We start from the raw sequence: 12,305 nt of genomic DNA, 5'->3' as shown, positions 1-12,305 counted from the left end.
CTTTTTATTGCATTTATGAAACGGTTTCAGTTACAACTGAATCTTTATTCAGCGCATAACAGTACATTTTACAATAAATAATATAAATAAAGCAAATAAATAACTAATTGAAATCAGAAATGTTACACTGTGGTTCTGTTTAGACTGGTGTACATCATCTGAGCGCAGTGCTTGATGTCCAACAGGAGGCTGTTCAGCGTGTAGGAATTCTGTTTCGCGTAAGTGCAGTTATTCTGCTGGAAACGGGAGACATTTCTATTGACATCATATTGTCATCGTCATGCTTTTCTTTAATGATTTCATCTCATGGTGATTTCTTACCCCAAAATCGCTAAGCAGTCTTGGCAGAGCCCATCTGTGGAATTTCTTATGGATTGCCTCGGTCATGACTTTCCTGGCTTTGCAGAAGTCTTCAGGCTGTTATGATAGAATGTGTGATTTATTATTTTCTTTCTACGTAACCTTGATCATGTACAAGCTCTAAAGAAAAGTTTCTATGATGCTAAAAGATCAAATTATACTCTAGGTTCTCATTGGATCTGATCCATGGACATTTTTATGCTTTTATATCGGTATATTATGGACCTACATTCAGATTGTCCCTCAGAAGATCAAGTTCTCCACTCCCGAAATACATAACCAGTATGCAGAAACATTGGTAAAGTACAAGGACTCATCATAAGAACTCTTTAATCTGAAGTTTTGATGAGTGGTCCTTACCTGGCAGCTGTATACATCAATGACCTTATGAACGAACGTGGTGTTCAGCAGCTTGGTCACCCCCTGAGGGAAAAAGACAAGCAGTTAGTGTCCCTTCATCTGCAACCCCTCTGATCTGAACTTCTCTCAATCACTCAGATCTCACTTTTGGAGGGTTCTCCGTCTCATGAATGATCTCCCGGAGAGCGATGCGCCTCTGGTGCTGAGGACAGACCCTTTTGTTAGTAGGAGCCATGTCCACCAGCACAAACGCCAAGAAGAAAACTGCAGCTCTCATCATCTCAATAACTGTTTCGGCCGCGGTGTGAGGAGGTCTCCAGCAGAAGCTTTATTCTGAAGGTCTGAGGCGTGCATCCTTATGAAGGTGCAGGATGTCCCCAACTGCTGACTCATTCGTTCATGTGTCTCAGAGCAAAGACCTTCAAGATATGAAGAGATACAGAAACCACTACCTCCGTCAGACCCAATTAAGGGCTTTTCATGTTTTGCTTGACGCAATAATTGAGAATGATAAACCTACACTGTTCCCATAAAGGGGCAGGACTTCATCATGCATCACATTTTCACGAATAAAATAATAATATTATGTTGGAGGATCACCCACCATAATAGATATGATTAATCCAAGAGTTTAATTCCATCTCTATTAGCTTTTCTTCAAGCATCAATTTCAGCTTCAGTCTGGAACCTGGCGAGTGTAGGGGTCACCTTAATGACTTTAAGGGGTCAACATTGTCAAATCCATCCATCATCTGGTTTCAAACACCCCAACGTGACACAATGACTATGACATGACCGACTATTTCCATCTAAATGAAGAGAACCCATGAATAACTTCTCTCTGAACCTGTGACTTTGTAACATTCCAGTCTGATGATGATTTTAAGTTAAAAAAAAATATTTCAAGGTTACATTCAGAGCCAATACAACTTTTTATAATTTATCTGGATCTCTCAGTAACCCTTTTCTTTATTTGAACATCAAATCTGAATTATCTTTGGATTTTCCCACTAAAAGTCCTCTTTATACATGGATTCTTTACATGATACGATGTCTGCCGTTATCAGCAGCTTGCTATCTCGGCTGACCACAGTCATGACTCATGAGAAATGATCTGAAGGGTTCTCACTTTTAATTCCAGAGATTTTTCGTTAGCAGATCTTTCATTCCAAAAATACACAGTGCTGAGTCGGCAACCTGACGAGAGGTCAAATGTCACAGGTTGATTTTTTTTACACACCTAATATTATCACTGGGAATAACAATTGATTTGGCTGTAGTGCAGTGGTTAGCGATGTGACCTCACACCTCCCAGGTCATGAGTGGGTGGTAGTAGCCTAGTGGGTAACACACTCGCCTATGAACCAGAAGACCCGGGTTCAAATCCCACTTATTACCATTGTGTCCCTGAGCAAGACACTTAACCCTAAATTGCTCCAGGGAGACTGTCCCTGTAACTACTGATTGTAAGTCGCTCTGGATAAAGGTGTCTGATAAATTCTGTAAATGTCATGAGTTTGAATCTGGGCTCCAGCATCGTGTGTTCAGTTTGAATGCTTTCCATTGTTTCCCAGCTTTAAGGATATTTAATACACATGATGATATTCATTTAATACATGAAAAATATATTCAGTGTATCAACTTCATGTTGTTTCATACTCGAACATGCAGCAATACAAATTTTACTTATGTAGCCTCACTGAGTTTAATCAGTGTTAAATTCAGTGAGTAAAATTCATACTACACAGTGTATGAAAGTTCTTTGTTGTATTAATTAATTTAACAAAAGTCTTTACCTCTGCTGGGAAATACATGCTTATTAAAGTGTACTATGACTGGGTTCAGTATGTTAGTGAACCTTTTCTTTTCACAGTGGCACACTGCCACCCTCTAGAGTCTGGATGATCACTTTCCCATTGCAGACAGTTTTGCCAGGGGTCAGGGGTCAAAAGTTTTTTTTTTTTTTGCTGCAATTTTTTTTTATGTGACCTCAATTAGCCTCTGGTCTTTTAAAAAGGTCTGAAAATGAAGGTGGTAGGGCATAAGAAACGTGGAGCAGGACTGGGAAACTGGCACGGCTGGCATGGTCTCTCATTCGTCTTGAAGCCTGAATCTGCAGCTGTCCTCCTCTTGCACAAGAGGGCGCTGTAACCTTCTGCAGCTAGTTAGTTAGTTATTTTATTTATTCAGCACTGTTAAAGCAATCCGTGGCTGACCAAAGCGTTCTATATGCATACAATTTGTAAGGGGCAGTAAATATAATAAAATGATTTATTAAAACAGGAGAAAAAGAAAAATGAAACATGAAGAAAGTAAAGCGTACAGCATCCGGTCTAAAAATCCACAGGGAACAAAAGAGTTCGGATGGTGTGAGCAGACCGGAAATGGTGGAGGAGGAGGTGGGTCCAGCCATGGAGAACACATGGCAAGCAGAAGATGACCTTAGTAAGGATGCAGGTCGCTTGCTTTAAATGTATTTTTTCAATTAAATATACCTGTATATGCAATGATTAGAAAGCAAACAGTAAAAACAGAAAAAAAACAGAAAAATGGAATACGTGAGTCCCACTGTCATGGAAGAAGAGACAGCAGAGGGAGCCAGACTGTTTCATGTCATTTCCTGGTCTAATTACAATACCCACTATTTGTTTATAGATATGAAAGGGAGTTTTCACTGATTTCACTGATTCAGAGCAATAATTTGGAAAATAAGCAAAAAATGAAATATTACACAATACACATTACATACAATGCAATAACTTAAAAAATGATGATTATGTCACTGATGGGGCTCCACAATCATAAAAATAAAACAAAGAATGAATCCCTTTACATTATGTTATTTTGACATGGGTTCTGATGTTGTAGCGACAAAGGGCGAGTGACCAAAATACTCTTTCTACAAGTATTTCACATAGACACACACGCAGGAGATCTTATCTTGACTTAGCAATTTCACATCCGTCAGTAGGTGGATCTTATTCTACAGAAACCCATGAGGTCAAATTTATAGAAAACCAGTTTGGAGTGGAAAGAGCAACAGAGCACAAAGAACCCAACTCTGGAAAGAGACTCAATCTTCCCAGCTACTCCAACCCAGCCTGGACGACGGCACTTGGCAAACTAATAACCAGAGCAGCTACCAGTAATCTCAGATCAATGAGACCCCCCTCAAAATGGCATTAAAGCATAAGCATGCTGACAGATATGCCGTTACAGTAATAACCTGCATGAGGCTGAGATGAAGATGCATGCACAGACTGATCTTTATCTTTAGATGCTGCAAAACTGTAACTTCCTGCCTCTCATCCAGACGAAAGGTGCTTTTGTAGACTAATATTACTCAGCATGTCATTGACTTACTCGGAAGGGTTATATGAAGGTGTGCAGTGAAATATGAATGATATGGAAAATTTGATTTTCAAAATAGGAAAATTTGTTCATTAGTAGCTCAGCGGCACGATTGCCACTTTTTGATGTTGAGATAAAGATACACAGCACAACATTCACAACAGCTGAACAAATGTCATCGTATTATTAATAGAAAAGTGTACATGTGCAAAGCATGCATATACATTATATTTACAGTATTATGCAGACCCCCAGATCCAGAGCGACTTACAACCAGTAGTTACAGGGACAGTCCCCCATGGAGACACTAAGGGTTAAGTGTCTTGCTCAGGGACACAATGGTAGTAAGTGGGGTTTGAACAGGCTACTAGGCTACTAACACCCAACGATCCACTGCATGTGGATTGTAAAAAAAAAAGATGAAAGATGTGGCCCACTGGTCATAGCACTGGGGTGCCATCTGTTGGAAACAAAACAAAACTGCAGCAGTTCCCCCTTACAGAACTTTGTAAAATTCTTATCTTTTGCTGCTCTGAGTCTGGATGACATTAATGAAAGGGCATGTGATGGACACCCGTGTACACACATCTTTCGCCCAGACGTCTCAGCTCCCTGAAGAGGATGAGACTGATGCAGGCCTGTCCATAACAACTGCAGCACATGGCTATGAGTACATGCTGGACACCTCTCTCACCCTCTCACTAACATATCAGATTAATCCTAACTAGGACACCAGTGCAAGGGGTCCTGGTTACTCACTCCAATGCAGTGAACACACACACACACTCATGAGCACACTTTTACTTTAGAGCAGTCACCAATCCTCACAGTGGGCATAGTGCAAAGGCATTGGAAGGAAACCAGAGCACCCAATGGAAAACCACACCGACCAGCAAGGCAGAGACTCAAATTTGAACCCACAACCTCAGGAGTATGAAGACTGTGTGGCCAGCTCTCCAAAACATTCCAGATTTATTTAAAATGTGATTTTATCACCCGCTAACTGAATGGATTTTGTGGAAAGTGAAAGTTCGCACAACCTCAGCACTGTGGATTATAATCTGTTATTACAGATCATTACCACACTCGCCTATGAACCAGAAGACTCAGGTTCAAATCCCACTACCATTGTGTCCCTGAGCATGACACTTAACCCTGAGTGTCTCCGGGGGGGACTGTCCCTGTAACTACTGATTGTAAGTCGCTCTGGATAAGGGCATCTGATAAATGCTGTAAATGTAAATGTAAATGTAAACCGTTCTGATAGTGTTGTGTGAGAATGGGTAATAGTCTTTGCGCTGAATAAAGGTATTGCTTTGATTTCTGGTCGAAATAAACCCCCCCCGGCGCCAGAACCTTATACACATTTTCCTGTGCATAATGCGGGCAAGTGTGGAGTACGAGATGCGTAACTTACTCGGCAGAAAAAGGAGGCACTTGATTCATACTCATAAGTGTCGAGAGACTCTAGGTGTCAAGAGATTTGATGAGCGATACGCCTGTCAAACATTCCCCTGTGACCCCGTATCATCACACCATCTACCCGCCAGTGAGAAAAGGATTGCCCCTCACTCACTAAAACGACACAGTTGTGTGTCTAAAAAAAGAAGAAGGAAAGAAAAGTCCCGTGTGAGTTTCATTTTTTGCTGCGTTTAACCTTTTTTCCTTTTTGCACTATAGTTTTGGCTTCATTTTTAACTGCTGCTGCATCTTGCGTATGTGAACAACTTTCAACAAGCACTGTGTATGAAAATGTGCTCTGCAGATCAAACGAGAATGAACTTAATCTGCTCACAGAGACCAAGTACAGTCCATGAATTGGTATTAGAGGGGCAGTGGTGGCCTAGTGGTTAAGGAAGCGGCCCCGTAATCAGAAGGTTTCTGGTTCGAATCCCGATCCGCCAAGGTGCCACTGAGCAAAGCAGTCCCCACACACTGCTCCCTGGGTGCTTGTCATGGCTGCCCACTGCTCACTTAAGCTGATGGGTTAAACGCAGAGGACAAATTTAACTGTGTTCACCGTGTGCTGTGCTGCTGTGCATCACATGTGACAATCACTTCACTTTAGATTTATTTTAGGCTTGGCTTGTGTCACCAAACATTCTCATGAGAATAACCTGGCTATCCCCTGTAATGGTGACAACTGGAAAGAAAGAATCACTACCAGGTTGTAAACTGGCCCTCTTCCAGACAGAATTTGGGTCAAAGTGGCAATTAAGACGACAATTTAAAAACAGTTAGAAAAGTGTGGATGAGACTTGAGGCCAGTGTGTTGCTTGTATAATGACATTATGTAACTGATTAGTTATTCAATTTAACAATGTACGGGATGCCGATAACAAGAACAATAGTTGGTAATGTAAAGGTGGGGATCAGCGATGTGCTAAGTGACACTTCAGTGTTTGTCTGAGTCACGGTACAATAAAATGCTGCATCTTTAAATTTGAAAAAAACTTCGGTCAAGTTTGAAAAGTAGGTTTTCCACGCAAAATATATCATATCCAGTGGTGAAACTAACAGGATGGGGCTGAATGCACGCACATACAGTCACTGCGTCTAACTATCTAAAAACTATGAATGGGTGCGCTAGTTAGTTGCTAAGGTGAGGAACCAGACATGGAGTGGCAGAAATAGATTACCCAACATTCAGTTTAGACCAAAGGAACACAGAAGCACAAGAGGTAACATGTACATAATTGAAGTGTTTAATTTATATGTAGAAGCCAACATATTTTTTAAGACTTAAAAATCTGAGGTAGAGAGAACAGTAGTGATCCAAAAACTGAGCGGCAGTGTCGAGGGTAAAATGCAACACAACCGGGGCACTCAGGTTAGAAAGGGCACAAAGGGGTTTAAATTTTCCAATCAAGGCAAAACAAACCTCCTGATACGTCCTCATCCTTCTGACAAGAACGATTGTAAATGGAGAGCTGAGAAAGTGACAGTACACTGTGTGGATTAAAGGAACAACTGGTACAGGATTCACTAAATGATTGTGCTGCTGATGCCACATGAACATATGGATCATGTGTGGTTGGTAGTAGGGTGGTAGGTACTTTTGCTCTGTTGCACCTTGATGGTTCAGGATTTGAACCGTCAACCTTCCTATTACAGGCCTGTTTTCTTACCAGCTAAAACAACCAGTGCCCCCTGTGGCACATCAATGTGAATGTTAAAATCACTAATAATTATGTCTCTTTTCGGATTCACAATGAAGAATAAAATCTTTGAAATAAAATGTTGCATTGCAGTTGCATTACAGTTTTTTTGGATTGCTTACACACTAAAATGAAAAGTAGTACACCATTAGCAAAACCCTACATTCAAGAAGCAAAACAGCAGCCCATATTTGCACATTGTCAACCTCACACTTGTTGCAAAACTCTACAGACAGTGATTTGCAAAACACTAAATGCACTTAACGTACATTACACTATCTATTATGAAGTCACTTCCTTGCAACACCAAAGCACTGTTTGTCAAATTACCGCACCGTCCAACCAATCGGTTCTACACAGTCATCAGATGTGCACACATCAGGTGTGTAAGCACTATAAAGAGCCGCTGTTCATCGGTCTTCAAGCAAAATGGAAAGAGTCAGAGAAAGAGTAAGAGGAGGACGAGGAGGAGGAGGACGAGGACAAGAAGGAGGAGGAGGAAGGGGAGGAAGATGTATCAACAGAGGACGATGAAGACAAGAAGGTGCTCAAACAGGACCGAATCTGACAAATGAGATCCATGCAACACTGGTTGACCACGTTGTCAACCACGACCTGGCGCTGAGGGACACTGGACTGTGAGTACATATAACACTCTGTGAACTGGTTACAGCAACATCCATATTTCACCGTCCTATATCTTCCACCATACTCTCCATTCCTCAACCCTATAGAAGAATTTTTCTCGGCATGGCGGTGGAAGGTATATGATCGCCATCTCCAGGCTGAGGTACCCCCTCATCCAAGCCATGGAGGAGGCCAGTGACCAGATGGAGGTAGCAGCAATACAAGGATGGATTCGTCATTCAAAACGTTTCTTTCCAAGGTGTCTTGCTAATGACAACATTGCCTGCAATGTTGATGAAATTCTCTGGCAGGATCCAGCAAGGCGAAGAGACAATGTCTAGTTTTTTTTTTTGGAACAGTAAACTTACAGTACAATACGTAAAGTGACATGTTGTTACAGTACTACGGATCTCCATGTTAACATTTTGGGCATGTTGAGAAATAAATGAGTTTCTTCAGTGTGCAACATTGGAGGGCAGCCTCCTCTAATCATAGGGAAGTAGAAGTGTTTTAGATTTATCACAGCGGAGTGTAACTCGTGCAAACAGAGTACGGTAAATGTGAAACGTGTTTCTTATGGTAATGTGTGTTTTTTAACCATAAGTGTATAGTTTTTACAAGAGTGTTTAATTATTCAAAGGATCTGTAGTGTTTTGCTAATTGGGTTTTAAAAAATAGTGCTTAAGCGATACAAAAAACTGTAATGATCCATTAATTAATCCAGTTGCATTACTACATTACTACATACTTATTTTTAGTGCTTATTTTTATCTTATTTAAATGTATGTCTGTCTCTTGGTCTCTCTGTGCACTTGTTGTATTTCTTATACATACATTGTACGCACATTGTACAAGGTTGTATGTCTTATACATACATTGTACATAGAATAAGCAATTTCCTTCGGGATTAATACATTTTTCTGATTCTGATACAGTGTCTTGAAATGCTGTCACACAGACCCACCATGGTGTGATCACAAAAATATTCCGGAATAAAATAATTAATTACACATGAATTTAAGAAAAAACTGTGCAGAAATTAAACTAAAATGAAAAACTTAAATATCTTAAAGATTATAAAATGTTTTGTATACTAAACAAGTCAACATATAGGACACTCTATAAGTATCTGTGCTTTTGTGCAGAGGACTAGTTCAGGTATATGGGGTATTTCAAACATTTGGCTTTGGATCCCCCAGGTGACATAAGCAGTTTCTTATTTCGGTGAGAGGAAAGAATTTCTTGCTTGTGGTAAATGGTGTGAGGATATGTCACTATAGGGGTGTACTCATGGTGTGTATCTTTATGGTAATCTTAACACCTAAGTGACAAAGTGTGCTCCAGTCTCCTCTTCAGATGTCATGAACTATAAACCAGAGATGTGGCTCACACCACCTTTCCTGCATGCGCTTTTTTTTTCATTTGGCTTCTCTGTCCCTGATTGTTCCATGGAGCGAGGGTGGTGATTTCCCTGCTGAAAATGCAACTTATGATGGCCATGGCTGACCTTTCATTTTATAAGCTATATTATTACTGCATCAATTATGAACAAAGTGCCAGAGACACCTAAGTAAAAAAAAGTTACATTTTACCAAACTAATTATTTGCGTAGTCCTAAAATGATTCTAGATCATGTGTATGATGTTATTCTGGAATCCAAGTCCAGGTTTCATTGCAGACTGGCTCATGAAACATCAACAAAAAACTCTCTCCAAACCCTGCTGATATTTTATAATAGCGCATCCTATGCTGTCAACATTGGGCTCTACTAATACGAAGAATAATTATGATCAATTTCCATTCCATGGTGCATTTCATTCAATTATGGAAAAATAATGACTCGTTAATTGCTTCAGCACAGTATATTTCATCAAATTTGAAAGCTGCTTAAACTTCACACAGGACAGAATTTAAACACTTGCGATGTGGCAATGGTGTAATTTTTGACTTAGTTCCAAAAGGTGACTACAGCCCCTGGGTGGAAAAAAGATGTAAATAAAGGAAGTTTTTTTTTTTTGTAAATCTTGTCCATAGACCAGAAAGGCTTCATGAACAAGTGGCCTGATGACCAAAGGGTGACCAAACTCACTCTCTGTTGGATAATGCCATCAATGGTGAAAAGCATGTTATAAATAGTCAGAGGGGGAGGACAGAACAACCAGAGACAGACAAAGTCAGGGGTTTGCCAGGGATTTGCATCAGAACCTATGAATCATGTTATGACCTTATATTTAAATTCAACGGTCAATTAACCATTGATCTACCAATTAAGTGTGATAAATGAAATGTGGGCATGGGGCAATAGCAACTCGCCGCTCAAAAACAGGAACTCCGACACACTTACAGCTATGGGTCACTGTGTGATCACAGACAATTCACCACAGGCATGACAAGCGATACTACGCATGATGAACAATTCACATTTTGTTGTGGAAAATAACATGATATTACATAAGTACATAACATCACACTGTCTCCTATTTAATGCAGTTCCTAGGTAGTTTGCTCCATTCACATGACACCAACATGACACATAGAGTGTGTATATTCATTCAAACTAACCTTTTTACATAAACTGTAAAAATTTAGGGAAGAAAACAAATAAAACAAACAAATGTCCAGTACAGTAGGGGACAATTTGTTTTCTATTTCTGCGTTCAAAGCTCAAAAGATACACTGATGAACCCACTGATGAACCAAAATTAGTTTACTAAATGTTAGTCCACCAACGTAATGCAACTCGATGTGAAGGGTGGACACCAGAGATTTCGTTAACCTTGTTAATCTGACTCCATTAATCATTGCCAATGTATTTTCATGGTTCTGGTGTTACCTGAACATACAAGGGCATGGCATGGTAGAAGTTACAGGAATTAACATGTTTCTAATTGATTAAAACTGGCTGATAATTATCTGGTCATAATTTGGAGATAAAGTGGAGGGTCCGTATTGACACAGGATAAGTCATGAACCTGGAATTTCCTGCTTTCACATCCTTTGTTTTTGGATTTGAAATGGATGTTTTCTATTATATCTTTTTTTTTTTTACTTAAACTTGCACTCAACCACTATTGACAGTGTCGATTATCAACAAAAGGCTCATCTGAAAGGCTCACGCAGACGAAATATTGTTGAATATAGTAGCGTTTGCAATAATGAGAATGAGCAGTGACTTTTTCTCTCTCTCTCTCTCGAGAACAGTGACATCATGGCTTCACACCCACATTTCCTGTTATCTGCATCTATATAAATAAAAGCAGAATTCGCTGCCAATCACGTTACACTGCACCTTGTGGCACCCTGGTTCTGCCTGAAAGATGAAGTTTGTTGTGGTGCTTGCCCTGCTCTTACCTTTCTGTCTGGGACGTAATGGCAAGATTTTTGATGAAATACAGCAGAAGTTGAAAAATCTCACGAAGCCTCCTGTCAAGGTAAGAGCCGAGCGAGACGCTGTGGGGATGCTGTCCATGCTCACGGGTCCACTCTGAACCTTTCTCTTTTCATCCGGTGTCCAGGTGAATACTTCTTACAAAGTTCCTATGTGGAACGCCACGGTAAGTTCACTGCCCGCACGTTTGATTAAATGTTCCTCCTGCATGTTTAAATGATCTTTCCAATGTGATGATTGTGTTTACCGGTTCACCGTAGTGTCAGTGTGAAATGTCATTTGTGGACAACCTGGACCACGTGCTGGACGCCATCCTGAACACCACAGGGCTTGATCAGAAGATTAGCAGAAATATCACCTTAATCAAGGCAAACCTCGATCAGTTGAAGGTTGGCCTCAATGACAGCGACAACGCGTTGGTGAGTCCTCGTTGGCCTTCACCCGTACCCACGCCATCAAACGCCGAGCTGGATTGACCATTTTTCCCTCCCATCCAGTGCCCAACTCAAAACTACAAGGCGAAACATGTGCTGAGCAAGTTCTTCCTATACACACAACGTTGGCACCGAAAGTGTGCACAACAAACTACTGCGTGACGGCTGACGGCGCTGCCCTGTGCTGCTGGTGACCTCGAGACCCCACCGTGACCTGTAGGATGTACCTCGCAAGTTCTTACGCTCGAATTGTATTGCACTTATTTATATCTTATTTATTGTCATTTATTTATTCCTCCGTCGCCTGGCGGACTATTTATTTCACAAGCAAGATTATCTACACTATGTGTATTCCCAACGTGTTCGCCTACGATCGCGGCGACGCCAGCAAAGACGTCCCCCGTCCCGGCCCAGGAACGTGTCACATTCATAGTGACGCCTGGCCAGGACTGGCCCAGGCGGACATGAGTTAAAGAATGTGCATTTATTTCAATAAAATGATTTACACTGTGGCTCGGTTTGGAGATGTTTCACTCTGTCATGTCTTTTGTCCCTGACTTTTGTCCCTGATTTCTGGGTAATTTAGAGTATGCTATCTGATGGCCAGTGCATCTGCTTTATCATCTG

This window comes from Denticeps clupeoides, chromosome 18 (assembly GCF_900700375.1).
Source record: "Denticeps clupeoides chromosome 18, fDenClu1.1, whole genome shotgun sequence".
NCBI classification, from domain to species: domain Eukaryota; kingdom Metazoa; phylum Chordata; class Actinopteri; order Clupeiformes; family Denticipitidae; genus Denticeps; species Denticeps clupeoides.
This window is presented reverse-complemented; position numbering follows the sequence as displayed.